This window comes from Balaenoptera physalus (assembly GCF_965194825.1).
Source record: "Balaenoptera physalus genome assembly, chromosome: 5".
Classification (NCBI taxonomy): domain Eukaryota; kingdom Metazoa; phylum Chordata; class Mammalia; order Artiodactyla; family Balaenopteridae; genus Balaenoptera; species Balaenoptera physalus.
The window spans coordinates 59,871,993-59,895,559 of NC_138884.1; the positions used below are offsets into that span (position 1 = coordinate 59,871,993).

Sequence of the window (23,567 nt, forward strand, 5' to 3'; positions counted from 1 at the left end):
CAACTTGGAAGATGGAGGTGGAGAGAAGGAAGAGAGGGAGGGAGGGAGGAAGGATACAAAGAAAAAAAGTGAAAATGGTAATAATTCATATTCCTCAGGGTTGTGGTAAACTGTAAAGTGCTGAATACAAAGTATTATCTCATCTACTCCAAACATGAAAGGCTATCTTGAGCTTTAAATTTATTTTTTCTTGGTTTCTTTGATTCATTATGTCTGTATATGAGTTGGAATGGTGTAAGAAACAGTTAGTTCTACTCACTATTTCTCCATTCAAGTTTGAAAGATAGCTCTACAGAGATGTTATGTCACCATCTATATTTTATAACTCTTTTCAAATTTTATTTCCGGTACAACAGTACCAGCTAACAATGGCTAGTGTTCCAATTTTTTTGTTATAAATTTAAAAACCATTCCCAAACTTAGTGTCTTAAAACAACTAATTATTATGTTCCACAGTTGTGTGAGTTGACTGAGCTCAGCTGGATGGATCTTCTTGGGGATCTTTCACATAAATGGAGTCCGATAGTGGCTGCGGCTGGAGTCATCTAAAGCTATGATGCAGCTGGTCGTCCGAGGTGGCGCACTCACAGGGCTACAGTTGATGCTCATGGTGGCTGAGCTCAGCTGGGGCCGTCAAATGGAGCACATAGGTGTGGCCTCTCCATGCAGCTTGGGCTTCTCACAACCTGGCAGCTGGTTTCCAAGAGTGAGTGTTCCAAGTGATTGATAGGAAATAGAAGGCGCCCGTCACTTAAGACTGGAACCTGGAAACTGGCACAGTGTCACTTCTGTCATATTCTATTGGGCAGGCAGTGACAGAATCCACTTAGATTTAAAAGGAGGGATGGAGATGCCATTTCTCAGTGGGAGGAGAATCAAAGAATTTGTGTCCATCTTTACTCCACCAGAATGCCTCTGGTGGACACTGTGTCTGGTAGGTGATTTACTCACTTTCACTTACTACATCCCTTGCTGGAAAAGGGTTACCTGTTGTTGTGTCAGCAGACACTTTCTTCTAGCGTCTGAATATTCATTTAAACATTCCAGATGGTTTAAATGTCACCTTGTGGCATATGATTTTTACTGCTAGTAAGAATTGAAAGGCTATAAAGAAACAGTGCCGAAATAGATGTAGCTAGCTGATAGGTTCCTCAGCCACATAATGATACAACCAAGAAGGCATCAGTGTTTGAGATATATTTTTTCTCTTGCTTTCCTATCCTATCCCATAGAACTTCTTCCTTTTTACCAGTTCTAGCATCGATATTTAGTATTGCTCTAAAGATAGTCATAAAATCCTGTTTCTTCTTGGCATTCAATAGAAAAAGAAACCATAATTGATTATAACTGCAGGAAATATTTTTAAGATCAAAATGTTGATGAAATAGTTATTAAAATCCAGCTACTGTGCTTTTGAGAAAGATCCAAATCTCCCTCCTAATTAGAATTGTTAAATACAATATCTCAGAAAATATCAACTGGGAATGGTCAAATGCACAATTTTCAGAAAAGAGGGAAATGTGAGCTTGATTTTAATTCCCAGGAAAATTACAAAATGGAAAAAACCTGAATGCATTTTTTTCTGATGATTATGTTACGTATGTCCATTGCAGAAAATCTGAAAAATATTTAAAAGTTTAAGAGTAAAACAAAAATCACTATAATCTTGCCATCCAAAGATAAGAAGTATATTTTTATTGTATTTCTTTCTAGGATTTCAAAATATTTCTACATTAGATATAAAAGCCTGTAATTTGATTTGCACCATGCTTCACTGTATATCTTACCACTTTGCATTAAAATTAAATTGTGAGCTTTTTCCTATTTTATCAATTATTTGAAATTTAAAAATTACGTGAAATAATTTATTATATAAATTACCATAAGTCATTCATTCCTGCAGTCTTTCCAATATTTTGCTATTATAAATAATGCAGTGATGATCATTTATGTTCAGAAAACTATGATGATTTCTGAATTGCAGCATCACATTTGACAGAATTTTTCACTGAACCCCTATTAACATGACAGAAAAATGTGGGCTGTATAAAAGCTCTCATTGGTACAGTCATGACTGTTTAAATCACATATTCTGAAATGGTTTATCAATGCATCCGTTAAAAAGGTCTATTGAGGTCTTCCATGAAAAGTATTTTTCAGTGCCATTTTCAAATTTTGTATGAAGAACTTCGAAGAACACACTGGCATTATAATGTTTGCTTTATCTTTGTCTTCCTCCAGGTCCATTTTCCACCTTTCCCTGCTCTACTTTATGGCAGAGATGGGACTGATCCTTACAGAGGTCTTGTGTGCTTCCTGTCTTTTTTGGAACCCTGTCACAGCCATGAGAACAAGTACAAGCTAGCCAACTGGCAGGTTCAAATCCTGTGAAGAGAGCTGAGTTGTTTCAGTGGAGGCCATTTTCGACCAGTCAACTAGCCAACCACCAGCTGAAGGCAGATGCTTGAACAAGCCAAGTCAAGGTCAGAAGAAATGAGCCAAGGTCACCATAATTGACCAGCTGAACCAGACTCATGAGAAATTTTTTTTAAAAGGCGGTTGTTTAAAGTGACTGAGTTCGGTTTTTTTGTTTTTTGTTTTTGTTTTTTACACAGCTAAAGCTGCATAGCCCATATTAGCAAATGACACAAAATTGGATAGAATAGCTAGTAGGTAGCCACTTTGGAATATGGACGATAAACAGCAATAAGAATTAGAAAGGGGTTACATGTATAATTCTGATCAGTTGCTTTACTTGATTAAAAGCTCATTAAAAACTATTAGGCTATGCTAAGACAAATAGTGTCCAGATACAGGGATGTAATGTTTTCCACTATATTTTCAGCAGATTCTCTCTGGAAATGTTGGTTGTATTCTAGAGGCTGATCTAGAGAAGAACGATTAGAATGGATCTAGAAATCATGTCATATGGAGCCAGTGCTATCAAACTAACTGGTTCAACTGTTTACCGTCAGTCTTCGATAAGATGAAAAAGCTTGTGCCACAATGTAAAGCAGCTATATCACTAAACAAGCTGTTGAATTCACCTAGCTTTATTTTTTCATAGCAAGACTTTTTCAGTGAAGAAAGCAGTATGTTGACTTATATTCTGCCACAGCTCCTTATCTTGTTGTGGACCTATAATTATAGTTCCCAGAGGGTAAGAAACAGTCATGGGTCAGTACTGGTCCACACACCGAATATCTCTGAAATAGAGGAATGTCTGAATAAACTCAGGCTGCCTATCTCAGGGGAAAAAAACCCAAAAAACTAAAAACAATCAAAACCCAGTAATTGCAGCAGTGTCTCCAGTATGTTAAACTGAATAGGGAGTAGATTTACTTTATATATTTTCAGAAGGAAGAATGAAGGGACAAAGGAAGGGAATAGATTTTAGCTCAATATAGAGAATTTTAAGAGTAATAAAATAAGCCACAAAGAGAAATACTGTCCTTATTCCTCATTAGAAATATTCACAATAGGGTAAGGAAGAGATTGAATCCCTCATTTTATCCCTAAAAATTCACAAGGAGAAATTTCTCACAGTGTTAAAGGACAACCTTTTGCATGACCTGGGCGCTACTTTATTAGTCTTAAACTTTGTTATTTAATTCAACATTTCCCTTGGAGTAAACAAACCACTTGGGTGGTGGGTGTCTAAGAATCGTCAGACATCCCGCATGTCCTGTCCCAGAGCAGAGGTGCAATATTGCCTCCTCTGTGACCCCACATTGCTAACTTGATAGGGAGAGATGTACACTTAAAATGGAATAATCAGCAGATTAAATGATTTCTTGATGGTCTCTTTCCTGAAAATCCCCGAGAACTCCCTATTCATAATGAGGTCACAGCTAATTTGAATACTGACTTAGATTTACTGTGTCTAAATCAAGCCCAAATTGAAGATCTCAAAGAGGTGTCAGAGTTTTTGTGGGTAACACTTCTATGATATCGGCAGCATTAATAGGGCTGAACCTCTATCTAAACATACATAATACTCTCCTAAAGCACAAGCTAAAGATAGACTAAAACTTATACGAAATGGACTGGTTCTTAAAACTTTTGTCCTCCTAGTTAAAAACACCAATGCATTGAGGATATAGACTCATTCAGAATTTTAGAGCCATAAATAGAATATTCATTCTCCTGGTTCCCTGTAGTAGCAACCTCAAATTCTATTTTATCTTTGTGCCTCCTGAGACAATGTGTTTCAGCTTTAAATCTGTATTTTGTTTTCTTTAGTGTCCCTTTAGATCATAATAATCAATACTTATTTGCCTTCTGGAAATATCAACAATATACATACCTGGGCTGTTATACCCAGGAGTTTACTAAGGCACCTTCATACTTTTTCCAAATCCTCTGCCAGGACCTAAAGAATCTGAAATTTCCCTGTAATTATATTCTTATCATTCAGATGAAGATTTGGGGCAGAACACATATTTCAGAAGATGTGAATCAAAACTTGATCTGAAGTTTCTAACAGTTCAAAGTAATTTTATGTTATGCTGGTCCATCAGCAGATATAGTCCTCAAGTACATAGGTAATAAAAAACATTACAAGTACAATAAAATAGCTATTAGATTTTATAGAAACATTTGCTGTTGTAAACTCCCACGTTGATATTTAGTAATTTTCAAAACTCTATATTCTAGAATATTCAGTAACATATGAAATTTAGTTGTCACACTTGTAATATCATCATTAAAAATTTCTAGCTTTACCTCAAATAGCAAAAACAATCTTGAGAAAGAACAGAGCTGGAGGAATCACCTTCCCAGATTTCAGACTACACTACAAAGCTACAGTAATCAAAACAGCATAGTGTTGGCACAAAAACAGACACATAGATCAATGAACAGAATAGAGAGCCCAGAAATAAACCCATGCATTTATGGTTAATTAATCTATGACAAAAGAGGCAAGAATGTACAATGGAGAAGAGAGTCTCTTCAATAAGTGATGCTGGAAAAACTGGACAGCTACATGTAAAAGAATGAAATTAGAACATTCTCTAACATTGTATACAAAAATAAACTCAAAATGGATTAAAGACTTCAATTAAAAAATGGACTAAAGATCTAAATGTAAGACCAGAAACCATAAAACTCCTAGAGGACATAGGCAGAACACTCTTTGACATAAATCATAGCAATATTTTTTTGATCTGTCTCCTAAAGCAAAGAAAATATAAGCAAAAATTTAAAAATGGGACCTAATTTTAAACTTAAAAACTTTTGCACAGTAAAGGAAACCACTGACAAAACAAAAGACAACCTAATGAATGGGAGAAAATATTTGCAAATGATATGACTGATAAGGGGTTAATATCCAACACACATAAACAGTTCGTACAACTCAACATCAAAAAAAAAAACAAACAAACCCAGTTAAAAAAATGGGCAGAAGACCTGAATATACATTTTTCCAAAAAGGGCATGTAGATGGCCAACAGACATATGAAAAGATGCTCAACATCAGTAAACATCAGGGAAATGCAAATCAAAACCACAGTGAGATATCACCTCACACCTGTCAGAATGGCTGTCATCAAAAAGAACACAAATAACAAATGTTGGTGAGGATGTGGAGAAAAGGGAATGCTTGTACACTGTTGGTGGGAATGTAAATTGGTGCAGCCACTGTGAAAAACATAATGGAGGTTTCTCAAAAAGCTAAAAATAGAAATACCATATGACTCAGTAATTTCACCCCAGGGCATATATCCAATAAAACCCAAAACACCAATTTGAAAAGATACACAAACCCCAATGTTCATAGCAGCATCGTTTACAATTGTCAAGATATGAAGGCAACGTAAGTGTCCATCAACAGATGAATGGGTAAAGAAGATGTGAGATATATATATATATATATATATATATATATATATACACACACACACACACACACACACACATACAATGGAGTAATACTCAGCCATAAAAAAGAATGAAATTTTGCCATCTGCAGCAACATGGATGGACTTGGCAGGTATTATGCTAAGTGAAATATGTCAAGAGAGAAAGGCAAATTCTGTATGATACTGTATTTATATGTGGAATCTAAAAAAGACAACAAACTAGTGAATATAACAGAAAAGAAGCAGAGTCACAGATGTAGAGAACAAACCAGTGGTTACCAGTGGGGAAAGGGAAGGGGGGAGGGGCAATATAAGGATAGGGGATTAAGAGGTACAAACTATTTTGTAGAAAACAAACTACAAGGATACTGTACAACACAGGGAATATAGCCAATATTTTACAATAACAATAAATGGAGTATAACCTTTAAAAATAATTTTTAAAAATTTCTAGCTTACAAATAAAATTATATACTAAAGCCCAAGGCAGGTTTATGGAGGTAGCTTGTGGTTTTTTCCCCCAAGCCAATTAATCCATCTATGAAGTTATTTATAGCAGAAGAAAAAGGTCTTTTTTAATGTAGCTTTTCAAAAATAATTGGGATAACTATTTTAGAGCGAAATATTCTCATCAGAAAATTTAGTAAGAAGATTTATGATTCATCTAAGATTTCTCTGTTGTGGGTGAAATCTCTTTGACTGATAAGTAAACTAACCAATGGATGATCTACACAGAATCACATTACTTCAAAGGTTATGACTTTCTTATTAAGTGAATGCAAATCTGTTATTTTGTGATTCCTTATATGACAAATATGAAATAAAGCACCAATGTTGTCTTAGCAAAATATACTGAATAAACATAACATTTAAAAAACAATATCAATACTTAAAGTACAAACAGGACATTATTCTAGACCTTAGGAGCTAAGTTTCCTTTTATATGAAGGTATAACCAATACCCCTTGAGCACATAGAGGCTATATCCTTATTCTTATCAATTACAACGCCAACTAGGTATTTTCATATGCTTCTTTGACAATCTCAGAACTCAGTTCACATGAATTTTTTTTTAAAGTAGTCCTTTCCCTATGAGTCCTATCGTAGTCATCTTTCTTTATGAAATGGCTCAGTCAAGGCATCCTGATAAAAGGAAGCACCATATTTACACAACAGTTTAATTAGTAGAGTTCAAAGGGCTGTGCAAACATTATCTAATTAAACTCACAACAATTCAGTGAAGCAAGAGAAGGTTTACCCATTATCCTCGTTCACAGAAGGGAGATTCTGAGGTACTGAGAGGCTAAATGATTTCTTGGTTTCACAATGATGAGTCAGAGGTGAGGCTGGGAACAAAACCAGAACTCTTGCTCAGATATAAAAGTAACACCATGGAAATGCTTTTTCAGGTGGATTACTCCTTCAGCTGGAAGTTGTCCTACTACATAAATAACAAGAGTAACTGCAATGGAATTTGTATGAATGTATATGTTTCTGTCTAGATTAGAAAAACTTTCTTCAACAGTATTTACTTTGGAGACAGTCATATGATGGCTAAATGCATCCTAGCTAAATAGAACCAACATTAGTAGTAATAGTACTTCAGTGTCTTCCCCAAAGTGTCCTGTTACTTCTAGGAATCCTGAAGAAATGTGTATAAACCAGTGAGTCAGTGGCAATGACCACAGAACATACCCTCTTTTTTCTCTGGCTTCCTTGATTCCTATCTGATACGTGTTTGACTATGATGCCTGTCATGAGAGTAATGTCTATACCTAGGACAATCTCTAGCTGCTTCCAAAGCTTCTAATCCTTGGGGTGCCAGGCCAGTACTAAGTTCCTTACAGAGCTGAGGGCCAACAGGGCCCTGCTCTGTGCCCTACTTGATCATTTAGGGGTATGGAATCCTTTGTTTTCAGAAATTCATAGGATCACTCTTGAGTAGTTCTTTCAGCTTCTGCCTTGAACCTTTTCTCTGCAAAGTCCAGTGGACCTTTGGGGCAAGATGCATGTTTCTCTTTTCTTCCTCCCATTAACAAAACTATGTTCCCTTCAAATAGACACTGGTGCATTTGGGGCATCTGTGGAGGTTGGAGGCCAGTGGGGGCAATAGGTAAGGGTCTACATTATCAATCACCAGGTTATATACAGAGCATATATATACAGCATACAAATGGACTGGGATTCAAACATTTTTTCACCCTTTCTTTAAAGGAAAAACGTTTACCAAGCTCAGTATGTAAAATGATCAAAGCAAGGACGGATGTACTAGTTGAAAAGAGAAGGTAGGGTTGGGCGAGCTCTGCAGGCAGTCAACAGCTCCTTAGGTTCCCAAGAGTCCAGTTTGAAAACTAGTGAGTCCAATTCCTTTTGCTTAAAAATATAGCTCCTGAAGGCCAGAGAGTCTAAATAATGTATGCAAATAAGGCCGATATTTAGGAAATACAAACTTTTTTCATAATTCTCTTATTTCCTTTGTACTTAGTCTTAGACCTTCTCTTCTTCCACCTTGTTGCCTGCTGGTCTCAGCCTATTAATAACCAGTGTTGTGGCTGGACCTGCCCTGGTGGTTCTTATTATGATTGCAAGATGCTCTCAGCAATAACCATCAAGAAACTTAAAAAAAAAAATCCTTATTGATTACAGGACCTGGAAATTACATGGCACACCTGGGGCCACAGAGCAAGGTCACAGGTAAAGAGAGAGAGAGAGTGAGAGAGCGTGGGACTGGGGTTCTGCTTTTTATTGGGGTTGAGGCGTATCTAGTGTTTCAAAGGCTCACTCCTTACTGGTGAATTTAAAACATAAGAATGGGAATTAACAGCACAGGAAGAGAGAAAATAAGCAGCCCAAATCATCAGTTATCAAAATCAACCAAGATCTCTAAAACAGAGAAGTCTGTTTAGACATCTCTAAGGTCTAAAGAGGGGATGGGTAGCCCAGGTCTTTATCTACTGGCTGACAATGTGTTTATTCAAGATAGCCATCTTTGAAGTGGATGCCTCTTTGAAGTGGATGGTTCCACGATTTAGGCACTTGCATTATAAAAAGAAAAGCCAACTGTCAGGGCTTGCACTATGCACCTCCTTTAAGTATTCAAGCATCAGCTAAGACAACCTGTGTTTATTGACTCAGAGAAGTGACACAGACAAGAAAGAGAAGCCAAGAAGAAAGAATTTGCTCCCTGGCTCCTGGATTTCAAAAGACTAGCACTTTAGAAGTGGTGGGGAGGAAGAAATTTTCCTTTACCCTTCTAAGTTCTTCTGGCTGGTCTAAGAATTAAATTTACATGAGACAGATTAGCAGAAGTAAATCACACAAAAGTTGAATAACTTGTATACATGGGAGAGACCCAGGAAAACTGAGTAACGCACCAAAATGGCAAAACCCCTCACTTAAATACCATCTTCAGCTAAAGACAAAAGTGGATGCTGGGAGTTTGGGACTTCAAAGAAAAGAAAGGCAATTCACATGGAGATGGAAAAACAAATGTTTGGTAAACAAATGTTTGCTGGGCCATGCACAGATGATGGGACAGATTGGACTCTGATCTCTAGGCCCTGCCAAGTTTCCCCCATCACACCTAGCCCATTATTTTTTGCTGGTGATAGCTCTATTCTGGGAACAGGCCCTTCAACTAAATTCTTTTAGGCAGTTAAATAGGAGGTAACAAGAAAAACTTCTTGAATCTTCTGTTTCTTAAAAATAATCAACCTAAATTAATCCTCATGCCAAAGAAACACATTTTGGGGTGGCAAATTTTGCTCCCCCGCGGAAGAGTAGAGAGACTCAAACTAGAAAATGGGAGTGCTAAATATGAAGAGTCAGGAAATTTGGAAGAAGTGATGAGAGCTTAGACTTAAGAGGTTCCCAAGGACAGGTTGCTAGTCAAATTGCCTAGAGCTGTGTCTTGGAGAACTGGCAAAAAATCCAGCATTAGTTTGGGATATCCAAAAACAAAGGGACATTTTCCTCATAGCCTGTATAGAAGTTGAGGAGGTGTCATGGCTCCAAATAATTAAATGGATGCAAGGAGGGCCTAGGAAGATGCTTTAGACACTTTTTTAGAGTTTCCTGTAGCAGAGTGATAAAGCCACTAGAAAGAAATTGACCAGTGTCTGTGCAGATAGTTGGCAAGGACCAAATAAGGTGAAGGATATCTTATTGGATACCAATTTAGAAACATAATAGTGAGAACTAAATACCCCCACCATGCCTTGGTACTTACATGGCAACCTCAGGAAAGAGGGAAGTGTTTAATAGATGCTTAAGTATACAGTGGTTTGGATAACTGGCCACCAAATAACAGAAATGTTTTTAGAATTAAATCAGATCTACAAATACCAGAATCGCAAGCGTAAATAACTGACTTTAATCTAACATGTTTAAGTACTTTGGAAGGACAATTTAACAGTGCTTTGCTTGCTAAAAAAAAAACAAATAATGAAGGCTCCATATGTGCAAATTAGGCAAACTGTATTTCTTCATCTACCACACAACGTATTGCTCTAGAAATCTTGCTGTACAAATCTGGATATAGAGAACATTAAACTTAGCAGATTGTATGATACATCAACTTACTATTTTACTAACTTATATATTTAGAATTATCCATAACAAAAATACTAGCCATGGCAAATTTTAAGTGCTTGTCTAGCGTCCTCTGTTCCCTGGCCAATATCTAAGACTCGGATTCAGACTCAGGCTTTATAGTTTAGTGCCTGGGTTACCTTGAAGAATTACCTGCCTAAGCCTTAGCTTTCTTACCTATATATTTAGACTAATTATAATAGTTACTTCATAAGAATGGCTAGAGAGGTGAACAAAATAATGTATATAAAGTGCTTAGCACATTGCCTGCTGCATAGAAAATATCCAATACATACTGAGGATATGCCAGTTATTCATATATTATCCTGGACAAAACATCTGGAAAAAGAGAAAGTTACTGTACATGCATATATTATGTTATAATCTACTATTTTTCAAACTGTATGGGTTTGAAACAATCCAGTGGCAATCAGCATTTTTTTCAAAGGAACAGCACAGCATAACGTCCATGGCATAAATCAAAGAGCAAGACATATGGTAAAGGTAAGTATTCTTCTGTAAAAATTTGTCCTAATTAAACTCAAAAGCTTTTGTACAGCAAAGGAAACCATAAACAAAATGAAAAGACAGGGAGTTCCCTGGTGGTCTACTGGTTAGGATTCAGCGCTTCCACTGCCGTGGCCTGTGTTCAATCCCTGGTCAGAGAACTGAAATCCCTCAAGCTATATGGCATGGCCAAAATAAAAAACAAACAAACAAACAAAACTAAAAGCCCACAGAATGGGAGAAAATATTTGCAAATGATGCAACCGACAAGGGACTAATCTCCAAAGTTTACAAACAGCTCATGCAGCTTAATATCAAAAAAACAAACAACCCAATCAAAAAATGGGCAGAAGACCTAAACAGACATTTCTCCAAAGAAGACATAGAGGTGGCCAAGAGGCAAACATGAAAAGATGCTCAACAGTGCTAATTATTAGAGAAATGCAAATCAAACCTACAACGAGGTATCTCCTCACACCAGTCAGAATGGCCATCATCAGAAAGTCTACAAAGAATAAATGCTGGACAGGGTGTGGAGAAAAGGGAACCCTCCTACTGTGTTGGTGGGAATATAAATTGTTACAGCCACTATGGAGATTCCTTTAAAAACTAAAAATAGAGCTATTATATGATCCAGCAATCCCACTCATGGGCATATATCTGGAGAAAAACATGGTTCAAAAGGATACATGCACCCCAATGTTCACTGCAGTGCTGTTTACAATAGCCAAGACATGGAAGCAATCTAAATGTCTATCGACAGATGAATGGATAAAGAAAATGTGGTACATCTATACAATGGAATATTACTCAGCCATTAAAAAGAATGAAAGAATTCCATTTGCAGCAACATGGATGGACCTGGAGATTATCATACTAAGTGAAGTAAGTCTGACAGAGAAAGACAAATATTGTATGATATCCTCATATGTGGAATCTAAAAAAATTATAAAATGAACTTATTTACAAAACAGAAACAGACTCACAGACTTAGAAAACAAACTTATGGTTACCAAAGAGGAAAGGTGGGGGGAAGGAATAAATTGGGAGTTTGTTATTGACATATACACTATTATATTTAAAAGAGATAACTAACAAGGACCTACTATATAGCACAGGGAACTCTGCTCAGTATTCTGTAATAACCTAAATGGGAAAAGAACTTGAGAAAGAATAGATATAAGTATATGAATAACTGAATCACTTTGTGGTACAACTGAAACTAACACAATACTGTAAGTTGACTATAGTCCAATATAAAATAATTTTTTTTTAATTTTGTCTTATTTTATGAACATATATGTAAGTATATATAGCATTATGAAATATCTTATATAATGCATTAAAGGCTAATTTTTACCCCCATTCCCCTATATTCAAACTGCTTACCATGTGACCATAAAAAATTAATAAACAGAAACATTAAATAAATAGAGTCAGGAGACCAGAAAGGGGAGTTCCCATGCCCTATGCTGATAGCAGAGCCCAACAGGAAGAAGAAAGACCTCCTCTTCTTCCCTGGAAAGAGCTCAGCCAATGAGAGACTGTCACAACTCAGTCAATATAAAGCCATGGATGCTTTGTTTACTACAGTCTTCCCAACTTCCTTTTCCCCTCTATAAAAGAGTTCTCCTCTCTATATTTTTGCTGGGGATTTGCACATGGCTCACCACGGTTGCAGACCCTGAACTGCAATTCTTTGCTGACCTGGAATAAATCCATTTTAAAAAAATATTTTAATTAATTAATTAATTTATTTAGTTAGTTTTGGCTGTGTTGGGTCTTTGTTTCTGTGTGAGGGCTTTCTCTAGTTGCGGCAAGCGGGGGCCACTCTTCATCGCGGTGTGCGGGCCTCTCACTATCGTGGCCTCTCTTGTTGCGGAGCACAGGCTCCAGACGTACAGGCTCAGTAGTTGTGGCTCACGGGCTTAGTTGCTCCGTGGCATGTGGGATCTTCCCAGACCAGGGCTCAAACCCGTGTCCCCTGCATTAGCAGGCAGATTCTCAACCACTGCGCCACCAGGGAAGCCCTAAATCCATTTTTGCTGGAGAAATAACTGTCAGTCTATTTGTTTTAGGTCAACATGACCTTGTAGTTCCTTTATTTAAGAGGTGGAGTCTTTTTTCCAGTGCTTTGAATCTGAGCCTGGCCATGGAAATCAATCTAACTAGTAGAATAGGGCAAAAATGACAAAGTGCCAGGAAAAATAGAAGAAATAGTTGTTTTCTATGTTTCAGCCTTAAATTAAAGGGAATAATTCTAGTATTTAAAAATTGATTATATTTTTTCTATTTATTTTCAATTGATAATTTTCATTAGATTAAGAAAATTTCCTTTATTCCTAGCTTTTAGGATTATTCCTGATTTTTTAGAAATTTGTTTCTTTGTTGTTGTTTTATTAAATCATGAATAGGTGTTGACTACTATAAATTGCTTTCTCTGCATCCACTGAGGTTATAAGAGTAATAGTTATACAGTTTTAAAAATTTGAATTCTTGTCTTGTCTTCTTTTAATACTGTTGTTTTTAATTTACTAATATTCAGAAATAAGACTAGGCTGAAGTCTTTTTATTCCCCTGTCACCTTTGTCCCGTTTTGATATCATTATTATCATAATCTTATAAATTAAATTGGGTAATGTTTCTTCTCCCTTTCTGTCACCCTTTCCCTACCTATCCCCCTCCTTGCCATCCCATAACTAAGTTTGTATAAAGCATAATTATTTATTTTTTAAAGAATTAATAGAAATTATCTCCAAATCATCTATTACTTATGTCTTTTAATACGAAGAACTCTGTTTACCATTTCAATTTATTTTATACTTAGTAGCTTAATCAGATTTTCTACATCTTGGGCCAATTTTGGTCATTTTTTCCCCCTGGGTTTTAAAATGTTATCCAGGTTTTAAGTTTCAATCTAGGTTTTAAAATTTAATGGCATAAAATTATTTATATAATTTTAAAGTGTTCCACTGCCTCAGTTATATTTTCTGATTTTACTTTTTGTGCCATTCTTTTTCCTTTTTTCCCCTAATTTTGATCCTAATGACTACATACATCCATGAAAATTTTGGTGTATTCTAATACCAATTATGAATTTATCCTATTGAAAATATGAACTCCATCAAATGATTCATACCATTAACTGAGATATTCCAAATTTTAATTATAGAATTTAAAAATTAGATGTGTATACAGCTTTTGATAGCTCACATTTAATTTTTTCTATTTATTCTTTGAGTCATAAAGCTATATTTCAATAAATTAAGGTTTGTAATAAATGCAAATAAGTGCAATAAAACCTGCAGAGTCTTGGTATTCCATTCATTGAATACTTAGATTTGAAATTTCCAGTTGATTTTGAATAAAATGCAAATAAAATTTAGATGATTCATTTATAAAATTTCAACTCCACTCTAGTACACTTAGTTTGATTGACTAAAATATTATTTAAATGTTCAAAATTTCTATAATATCAATGATGAGCAGAAAAGAAATACATACACATATATGTATACATATGTGTATGCATATTTTTAAAAATTGCAAATTTTGACAATGACTGCAAATAGTCAATAAAATCACATGAAAAGATTCTCACCATCATTATCATTAGGGAAGTGCAAACCAAAACCAAATACGATACCACTTCACACCCACTAGGATGGCTGTAATCAAAACTGCAAATAATATCAAGTGTTTGCAAGGAGGTGGAAAAATTGGAATCTTCATACATTTCTGATGAAGTATAAAATGGTTCAGCTTCTTCAGAAAATTATTTGGCAGTTCAGGATGGTAAACGTGGAGTTACCATATGACTCAATAATTCCATTCCTAGGTATATACCCCAAGAAAAAGAACACATAACCCCACACAAAGCTAGTACACAAATATAGCACCATAGTATGATTCCATTTATATAAAATGACCAGACTTGACAAATCCATAAATATAGAAGTATAGGTTAGTGATTGGGACTAGGGGAAGAGAGATATGGGGAGTGCTAATGGATAAGAGGTTTCTTTTGAGGATGATGAATATAGTAAGAAATTGATTGTGGTGATAAATGCACAACTTTGTGATTGTGGTGATGAATACTGAAAGCCACTGAATTGTAGATTTTAAATGGGTGAATTATATATCAATAAAGCTGCTAAGAAAAAAAATGCTATGGACAGAAATGACTTGGGATTAATTGTGATACACACATAATTCAGACTTTCTTCCAAATGAGATGAGATATTGTATCAATTGAAGCAGAAGCAGTCATTGTCAAAATTTGCAAAATTTTGCTGTTCAAATCATTTGTCCATGTTTTAATTAGGTTATTTGTTTTTTCACTGCTGAACTGTAAGAGTTTTTTGTATATTCTCGATAAAAATCCCTTATCAGATATTTGATTTGCAAATATTTTCTCACATTCTTTGGGTTGTCTTTTTACTATCTTGATGATATATCCTTTGAAGCACAGCGTTTTTAAAATTTTTTATGACCTTCAATTTATCTATTCTTGTCTTTTGTTGATTGTGCTTTTGGTGTCATAGTTAAGAAGGTTTTGCCTAGCCCAAGGTTATGAAGATATACTGCTATATTTTCTTCAAAGAGTTTTATAACTTTAGTTCTTATGTTTGGTCTATGATCCATCTTGAGTTAAATTTTGTGTATGGTATGAGGAAGCAGTCCAACTTCATTCCTTTGCATATGTGGATATCCAGTTGTTCCAGAGCTATTGATTTAAAAAGACTTAATATCATTGAGATGGCAATACTCCTCACATGTTCTACAGATTCAGTGAAATTCTTGTCAAAACCCCAGCAGACTTTCTTCAGAAATTGACAACTTAATCCTAAAAATCATATGGAAAACTATGAACATGGGATGAATGAATATGGGACATCTTTCTTTTTATTTATGTTGTCTTTAATTTTCTTCAAAAATGTTTTGTTGTTTTTCAGAGTAGGATATTTTCTATTATTTTTGTTAAATTTATTCCTGAGTATTTTATTATTTTTGGAATTGTTTCTTAATTGTGTTTCCAGATTATTCATTGCTAATGTATAGAAATACAATTGATTTTTATATGTTGATCTTGTATCCTGGAACATTGCTAAACTCAATTATTAGTTCTAATAATTTTTAGATTCTTTAGGATTTTGTATATACAAGATAATGTCATCTGCAAATAGAGATCATTTTACTTTTTCCTTTCCATTATGAATGCTTTTTATTATTTCTTCTTGCCCTGGCTAGAACCTCCAGTATAATATTGCATAAAAGTGGTGAGAATGGTCATCTTTGTCTTGTTCTTCATCTAAGGGAAAAACATTAACTCTTTCACCAATAAGTATGATTTTAGCCATGGACTTTTAAAAAATGCCTATTATCAAACTGAGAAAGTTTCTTCTAGTCCTAGTTTGTTGAGTGTTTTTATCTTGAAGGAATGTTGCATTTTGTTGAATGCGTCTTCTATGTCTAACGAGATGATCACATAGCTTTTGCCCTTTATTCTCTTGATGGTGTGTATTACATTAATTGATTTTGTATGTTAAAGCAACCATATATTTCTAGTATAAATCCCACTTGGTCTTGGTATGTTATCCTTTTTACTTATAGATGGATTAAGCTTGCTAGTATTTTACTGAGGATTTTTGGATCTATATTTATAAGGAATATTGGTCTGTACTTTTTCTTTGTCTGTTTCAATATCAGAATAATATCGGCCTCGTAGAATGAGCAGGGAAATGCCCCCATCTCTTCTATTTTTGGAAAAGTTTCTGAGGAAGTGGTATGAATTTGCCTCTAAATATTTGGTAGAATTCATTAGTGAAGTTGTTTGGGCTTGGGCTTTTCTTTGTGAGAGGAAGCTTTTAAATTACTGATTCAATCTCCTTACTTGTTAAATGTCTACTCAGATTTTCTATTTCTTCTTGTGTCAGTTGTGGTAGTCTGTGTCTTTCTAGGAATTTGCCCATTATAGTTTTTATAGTATTCCCTTACAATTTCTTTTTTTTTTTTTTTAATTTTATTTATTTATTTATGGCTGTGTTGGGTCTTCGTTTCTGTGCGAGGGCTTTCTCTAGTTGCGGCGAGTGGGGGCCGCTCTTCATCGCGGTGTGCGGGCCTCTCACTATCGCGGCCTCTCTTGTTGCGGGGCACAGGCTCCAGACGCGCAGGCTCAGTAGTTGTGGCTCACGGGCCTAGTTGCTCCGCGGCATGTGGGATCTTCCCAGACCAGGGCTCGAACCCGTGTCCCCTGCATTGGCAGGCAGATTCTCAACCACTGCGCCACCAGGGAAGCCCACAATTTCTTTTTATTTTGGTAAGGTTGGTAGTCATGTCCTCTCTTTCATTCCTGATTTTAGTAATTTGATGTTTCCCTTTTTTTTTTTTTTTTTCCTGGTCATTCTAGGTAAAGTTTTATCAATTTTGTTGATCTTTTCAAAAAAACAAATTTTGGTGTTGTTTATAATCTTTATTGTTTTGTATTCTCTATTACTTTCATTTATGCTGGAAACTTTATTATTTCCTTCCTTCTGCTTCCTTTGAGTACAGCCAGCTCTTCTGTTTCTAGTGTTCCAAGTTGGAAGGCTAATTTATTGATTTGATACATTTTTTCTTTTTTAAATACAGACATTTGCAGCTATAAATTTCTCTCTAAGCACTGCCTTAACTGCATTCCATAAGTTTTGCTGTGTTATGTTTTCATTTCCATTCAGTTTAAAGTAATTGCTAATTTTCCTTGTGATTTCTTTTTTGACCCATTAGTTATTGAGTGTGCTGCTTAATTTCCAAACATATGTGAATTTCCCAAATTCCTTTCCATTATTGCTTTCTAATTTCATTCCATTGTGGTTGGAGAACATACTTTATGTAATCTCAATCCTTTAAAATGTATTGAGGCTTGCTCTAAATCCTAGCATATAGTTTATCCTGGAGAATTTTCCATGTGTTCTTGAGAAGAATGTGTATTCTGTTGTTGAGTGAAGTGTTCTAAAGATGTTTGTTAAGCCTAACTAGTGTGTAGTGTTGTTCAAGTCTTATATTTTCTTGTTGCTCTTCTGACTAGTTCTGCTATCCATTGTTGAAAGTGGGATATTGAAGTCTTCAACTATTGTTGTTGAATTGTCTATTTCTCATTACAATTCCATCTGGTTTTGCTTTATAGATTTTGGGGTTCTGTTTTTAGGTATATAAATATTTATAATTGCTATATCTTCTAGATAGGTTGACACTTTTTTCATTATAAAATGTCCCTCTTTATCTCTAGTAACTTTTTTGTTTCTTAGTTTTAAAGTCTATTTTGTCTATTAGTATAGCCACTCATGTTTTTTTATGGTTGCTTTTTGCATAATGTATCTTTTTGCATCCTTTTTACTTTTTAAACTATTTGTATTTTTGAATCTAAAGTGTGTCTCCTATAGACAACATATAGTTAAATCTTGCTTTTATACCAGTCTGACAATCCCTGCCTTTTGACTGGATTGCTTAATCAATTCATATGTAGTGTTATATTGGTAGGGCTGGATTTATGTTTGTCATTTTACATTATTTTTTGTATATATTTCATGTATTTTGTCTTCCTCTGTTTCTCCTTTACTGCTTTACTTTTTAATTAAGAGAATATTTTCTAGTGTAACATTTTAATTTCTCTAATTTTTTTCACTTTATTCTTTATTTATTTTCTTAGTGGTTGCCCTAAAGTTTACAGTATACATACTAACTTATCAGAACTGACTCTAGATTTATCTTAATTTAGTGCCAATGAGATATAGAAATATTAATCCTAGCATCTCTATTCCTTCCTCCCTTTTTTAGTTTATTATTACTATACATATTATATCTTATTACATCTTTATGTTACAAACTCAACAATATATTCTCATAAATATTATTTTATATAACTTTATGTCTTTTAGAATATATGAGAGAATATATTAGAGCAAGAACTAAATGTCACTTCTGTTTCTATTCATTTGTTCCTGTGGATTAAACTTACCACCTGGAGTCATTTCATTACAGTTTTGTTCTCATCTGCCTCCTTTGTATGCTATTATCAAATATATTACATTTGTATATGTTATAAGCCCATCAGTACAATTATATACATATTTTGTATGTATTTACTATTTAAATAAGAGAAGAAAAAAGAAATATACAGTTATATGTCTTTTATAATTACCTATATAATTACCTTATTGGAGCTCTTTGGTTTTTTTGGCATGTGTGCATTTGAATTATTGTCTGGGGTCATTTGCTTTCAACCTAAAGAGGCTTCTTTAGTATTTCCTGTAAGGCAGGTCAGCTGGCAATTCTCTTAGTTTTTATTTATCTAGAAATGATTTTTGCCTTCATTTTTGAGAGATAGTTTTACTAAATGTAAGATCCTTGTTTGACAGTTCTTCTTTCAGCACTGTAAATATGTTATCTCACTGTTATCTGGCCTCCATTGTTTCTGATGATAAATGGACTGTTAATTTTATTGAGGTTCCCTTATATGTGGTGAGTCATTTTTCTCTTGCTGTAAGGTTTTTTCTTTGCTTTTCAACATTTTAAGTATGATATGTTTGAGGGTGTATCTATTTGGGTTTATCCTAGTTGGAGCTTGGTGAACTCCTTGCATTTGTACATCAATGTTTTTCATCAAATTTGGGAAGTTTTCAGCCATTATTTCTTCAAACATTTTTTTCTGCTCATTTCTTTCTCTCCTCTTGTTCTGGTAACTCCATCGCACATATGTTGGTGTGCTTGATAGTTTTCCACATTTCTCTAAAGCCCTTTCATTTTTCTTTATTCTTTTTATTATCTATTCTTCAGATGGCACAACTTTATTGATCTGTTTTCAAGTTCCCTAATTGTTTCTTCTAACAGTTCAAATCTACTATTGAACCTCTCTGGAAAATTTTTTCATTTAGTTATTTCACTTTTCAACTTCAGAATTTTCATTTGGTTCTTCTAAATAATTTCTATCTCTTTACTGATATTCTTTTTTACTAAGACATTGTTATCATGGCTTCCTTTACTTCTCTAAGCATGGTTTCCTTTACTTCTTTGAATATACTTACAATCGCTGCTTTGAAGTCTTTGTCTGCTAAATTTGACATCTGGGCCCTCTCAAAGGCATTTTCTTTTGCCTGCTTTTTTTCTCCCTCTATATATATTGCTCTCACACTTTACTGTTTCTTTGCATGTCTCAATATTTTGATGAAAACTAGACATTTAAATAACATATTATAGCAACTCTGGATATTGATCTATCCTACTTGAATTTCTTTTGTTGTTTTTATTCTTTATTTGTTTAGTGACTTGGCTATACTACTTCAGTGAAATCTATTTTACCTGTAGTGTGCATCCTTTGATATCACTCCTCAAAGAGCACAGCCTTCGGCATAAACACAGTCACCATGGGACGACAGTGGTTTTAACAAAGTTCTCTTTAACTATATCTTTCTCTGATCCCTCTGGTAAGCTAGTCTTTCTCTTTTAGCTAGTCTTCCTCTATTGGTATCACACCCAGCTTTTAGACTCCACTAATTGTCTATTGATTGCTCTATTATTTCAACAATACCTTGGGGAATAGACTGGTTCTACAGTCTGATTCAGTTAGAGTCAAGCTTCTTTACAGGGGTAGTTTTCGAGGCCAGTCTTTTGTTCCAAAAACACGAGGTGTTTACTTAGCTTTATCTTTCCTTGTTTCTCTCTGTTAAACATATAGCTGATCTGTGATTTAGCTTGTAGCTTTCATGGACTACCAGCCTCTTCTTAATTGTCTGCCACCAAAATCTTCATTGTATTTGACAGTGATGTTAGGCTCGAACTTCCCTATACTCTCTCCAAATAAAATCATTTCCCTTAGGAAGAGTTATGGAGCTTTCTATTCTTGCAGCCTGCCTGTCCCCCTGGGTAAGAACTCTGAGCAACCTCTCCAGATCATTATTCTGCACTGATATTTATGTTCATATTATCATCACAAAAACTATTTCATTTCAATGATGAACTTTTAAACCAAATTTACTATAATATTCACTATATTGTCAGATGTTTAATATTTTATAGAATAAAACTCTAAAAGCTTTACATTGATTCCATGAATTCAATAAAAAAACCAAACCATTATTAAAATTAATTGAGTTTCTCTGCAGTGTCTGATATTTTTAAGCACACTTTATTTTACTCAGCAGGTACCATGCACGCTGTTCAAAGGGAGGTGTCTTTGTGTCAGGAAAGAAGAGGGAAAGAAAGATGGCTTATCTCTGTCTTTCAAATTTAATCACGAATTAAAATAACAACTCTTTTCACTGCAAAGATGTGTCACATTATACTAGATGAGATGATGGTAAAGTCTGGAATTACAATATGGAAGTCACCACGTCCATTCTGGATTTTCAATACAATAATAACAATGCATACTACTACTACTAAAAATAATAATATACATTATATATACAAAATTGTATATATAATGTTTTATATATATATATATATACACACATATATACATATATGTGTGTGTGTGTGTGTGTGTGTGTGTGTGTGTGTGTATTCCAACACTAAACTAAATGGAATTCCAGATATGGAATAAGCTGGAACTATTCTGGGAAAACTGGAACATACAGACAATACTCTCCATGTACTGATTTGATTAAAAAGTGACATATTCACATGGTATCTTTCTCTGTTTATTTGGGTCCTCTTTAATGAGTTTCAGAGAAGAGCCAGAACTCCTGAAAATTTCAACTGATGAGGTTTTCTTTGTCCCACACTTTTACTCACTCTCCACGGTCTTCCTCCCCACAAATCCAATACTATTATTGACTGGAAATTTTATTCCCAACTTATCAAACATGTTAAATTGAATTATTAATATTTTATATAGTCAGTGCTCAGATGATGTATAATTTTTTTGGCAGGGGGACTTACCTTTACATCTTGTCTTCTACTTCTGTTTTTGGGACTCATTTTAAAGGAGATAAACTTTCTGAGTCCTTATGTATCTGGAAATTTCTTTGTTTCATCATCACTTCTGAGTGATAGTTCAGCTATCACTCAGGTACAAATTTCTAAATTAGGTACAAATTTCTAAATTAAAATGTTTTTTCCTCAAAATTTTGATGATATGACTCCATTGTCTTCTGGCACCAAAACCATTGATAAGTAATTAATCTTCACTGCAGATTCTTATTTGTGTGTAGATACTCTCTTTTTCCATTGTATATTTTAGGATTGTCAATGTCCTGAAGTTTTCATCTTATGTACCTAAGTATAATTATTTTATTGTAATATTTCTCAGCACGTGGTAAATTTTTTCAAACTCAGGACTCATATCTCTCTTTAGCTTCATAAAATTATCAGTGATATTCCCTTAAAATGTTTTGTTTACATTTATCTTTAATATCTCCTTCTGGAGAAATTTCTTAATTTATCATCCATATCTCAAGCCATATATTCTAGCACTTTATCTCTTTGTGTTTAATTCTGGGATGAGTTCATTGTATTATTCCAGTGGATTTACTTTTCCTCTGTGTTCACTGTATTCAGCCTGCTTTAAAGTTTTATTTTTTTTTTTATTTCAATAACAATTCTTCATCTACAATGTTTCTAATTAATTATTTTTCATAATTATCTGTTCTTGCTGCATAACCCCCTTTTTCTTGTTTTTAAAATTTCATTCTTCTCTCATGGTTGTAATCCCTTCTTCATCTTGCTAATGAAATCAAAATAACTTTTTTAAAAGTCCTTTCTGGTTGTACTAGTATGCTTATTTTCCTTAGTCAGCTTTTCTGTTTACCAAGTTTGTTGTTTGTCTTTTGTTATCTTTGTTAAGTGCTTGTATAGTCATTTTCCACAAGATATCTCCTCCTAGGGCATCCTGGTCTCTTACAGCAAGTTTGTGGTGGCCTCAACACAGGCTCTGCTGGTGGTCTGGCTCCAGAGCAGGCCTGGCACTCAGGGTTGCAACTCTTCACAGATCCACTTCCAGGTTTGTTCCTGCTAAGGCACAGATCCAGACTCCCATAACTGTACCAGCTGTGCTGCAGGAGCCCCAAGCTATATGGCAGGAGGTACTGCTGTTCTAAGCTCAGCCAAGAGAGTAGAAAGCAGGTGGCACCTTTCCCAGAACCCAGTGTCACTCAAGCTGTGCAGATGTGGTCCTGAGCTATGTGCACAACTTGTGTGGGCATAAAGATGCCAGAACTTTTTTCCAAGCATTCACCTGAGTCTCAGCCCTCTCCTACACATGGGCTAACTTCACAGCTTCAGACTGTTCTGAATTTTATTTGTTCCTCATTGTTTTTTTCTTTTAGTGGAATATCCTTATTCTACTCTACAGAGACCTACCTTTCTTATTTTCTAGAATAACTATGTTTATTAATTTATAAAATGTTTTGCCATATAGTCAAATGATATACAAAATATTTTATTTCCCACTAGTCACTTAGGAAAAGAGAAAGGCTGATTCAATTTCAATTGATCAACATTCCAGTTCAGGTGTATCCTGAATTTTGAAACTTGGTTTCTCCACTGAAAAGGTCAGAAACATCTAGTTTTATATTACATTCAATTCTTGGAAAAACTATGGCTGGGTGTACCCAATGATGTGGAGGGATG

The 23,567-nt window shown here is 34.7% G+C and overlaps 1 protein-coding gene and 1 long non-coding RNA gene across 10 annotated transcripts in view; one reads left to right on the plus strand and one right to left on the minus strand.

The window, feature by feature from the left end:
* Positions 1-23,567, plus strand: part of LOC309661892 — a 157,769-nt gene that overhangs the window by 97,381 nt on the left and 36,821 nt on the right. Inside the window, exon 2 of the long non-coding RNA XR_014264343.1 lies at positions 457-4,475. This is a non-coding gene — a long non-coding RNA (uncharacterized lncRNA). The remainder of the gene's footprint in view (positions 1-456; positions 4,476-23,567) is intronic.
* MTHFD2L (methylenetetrahydrofolate dehydrogenase (NADP+ dependent) 2 like) overlaps positions 1-23,567 on the minus strand; it is a 141,352-nt gene that overhangs the window by 25,796 nt on the left and 91,989 nt on the right. The window lies entirely within an intron of this gene.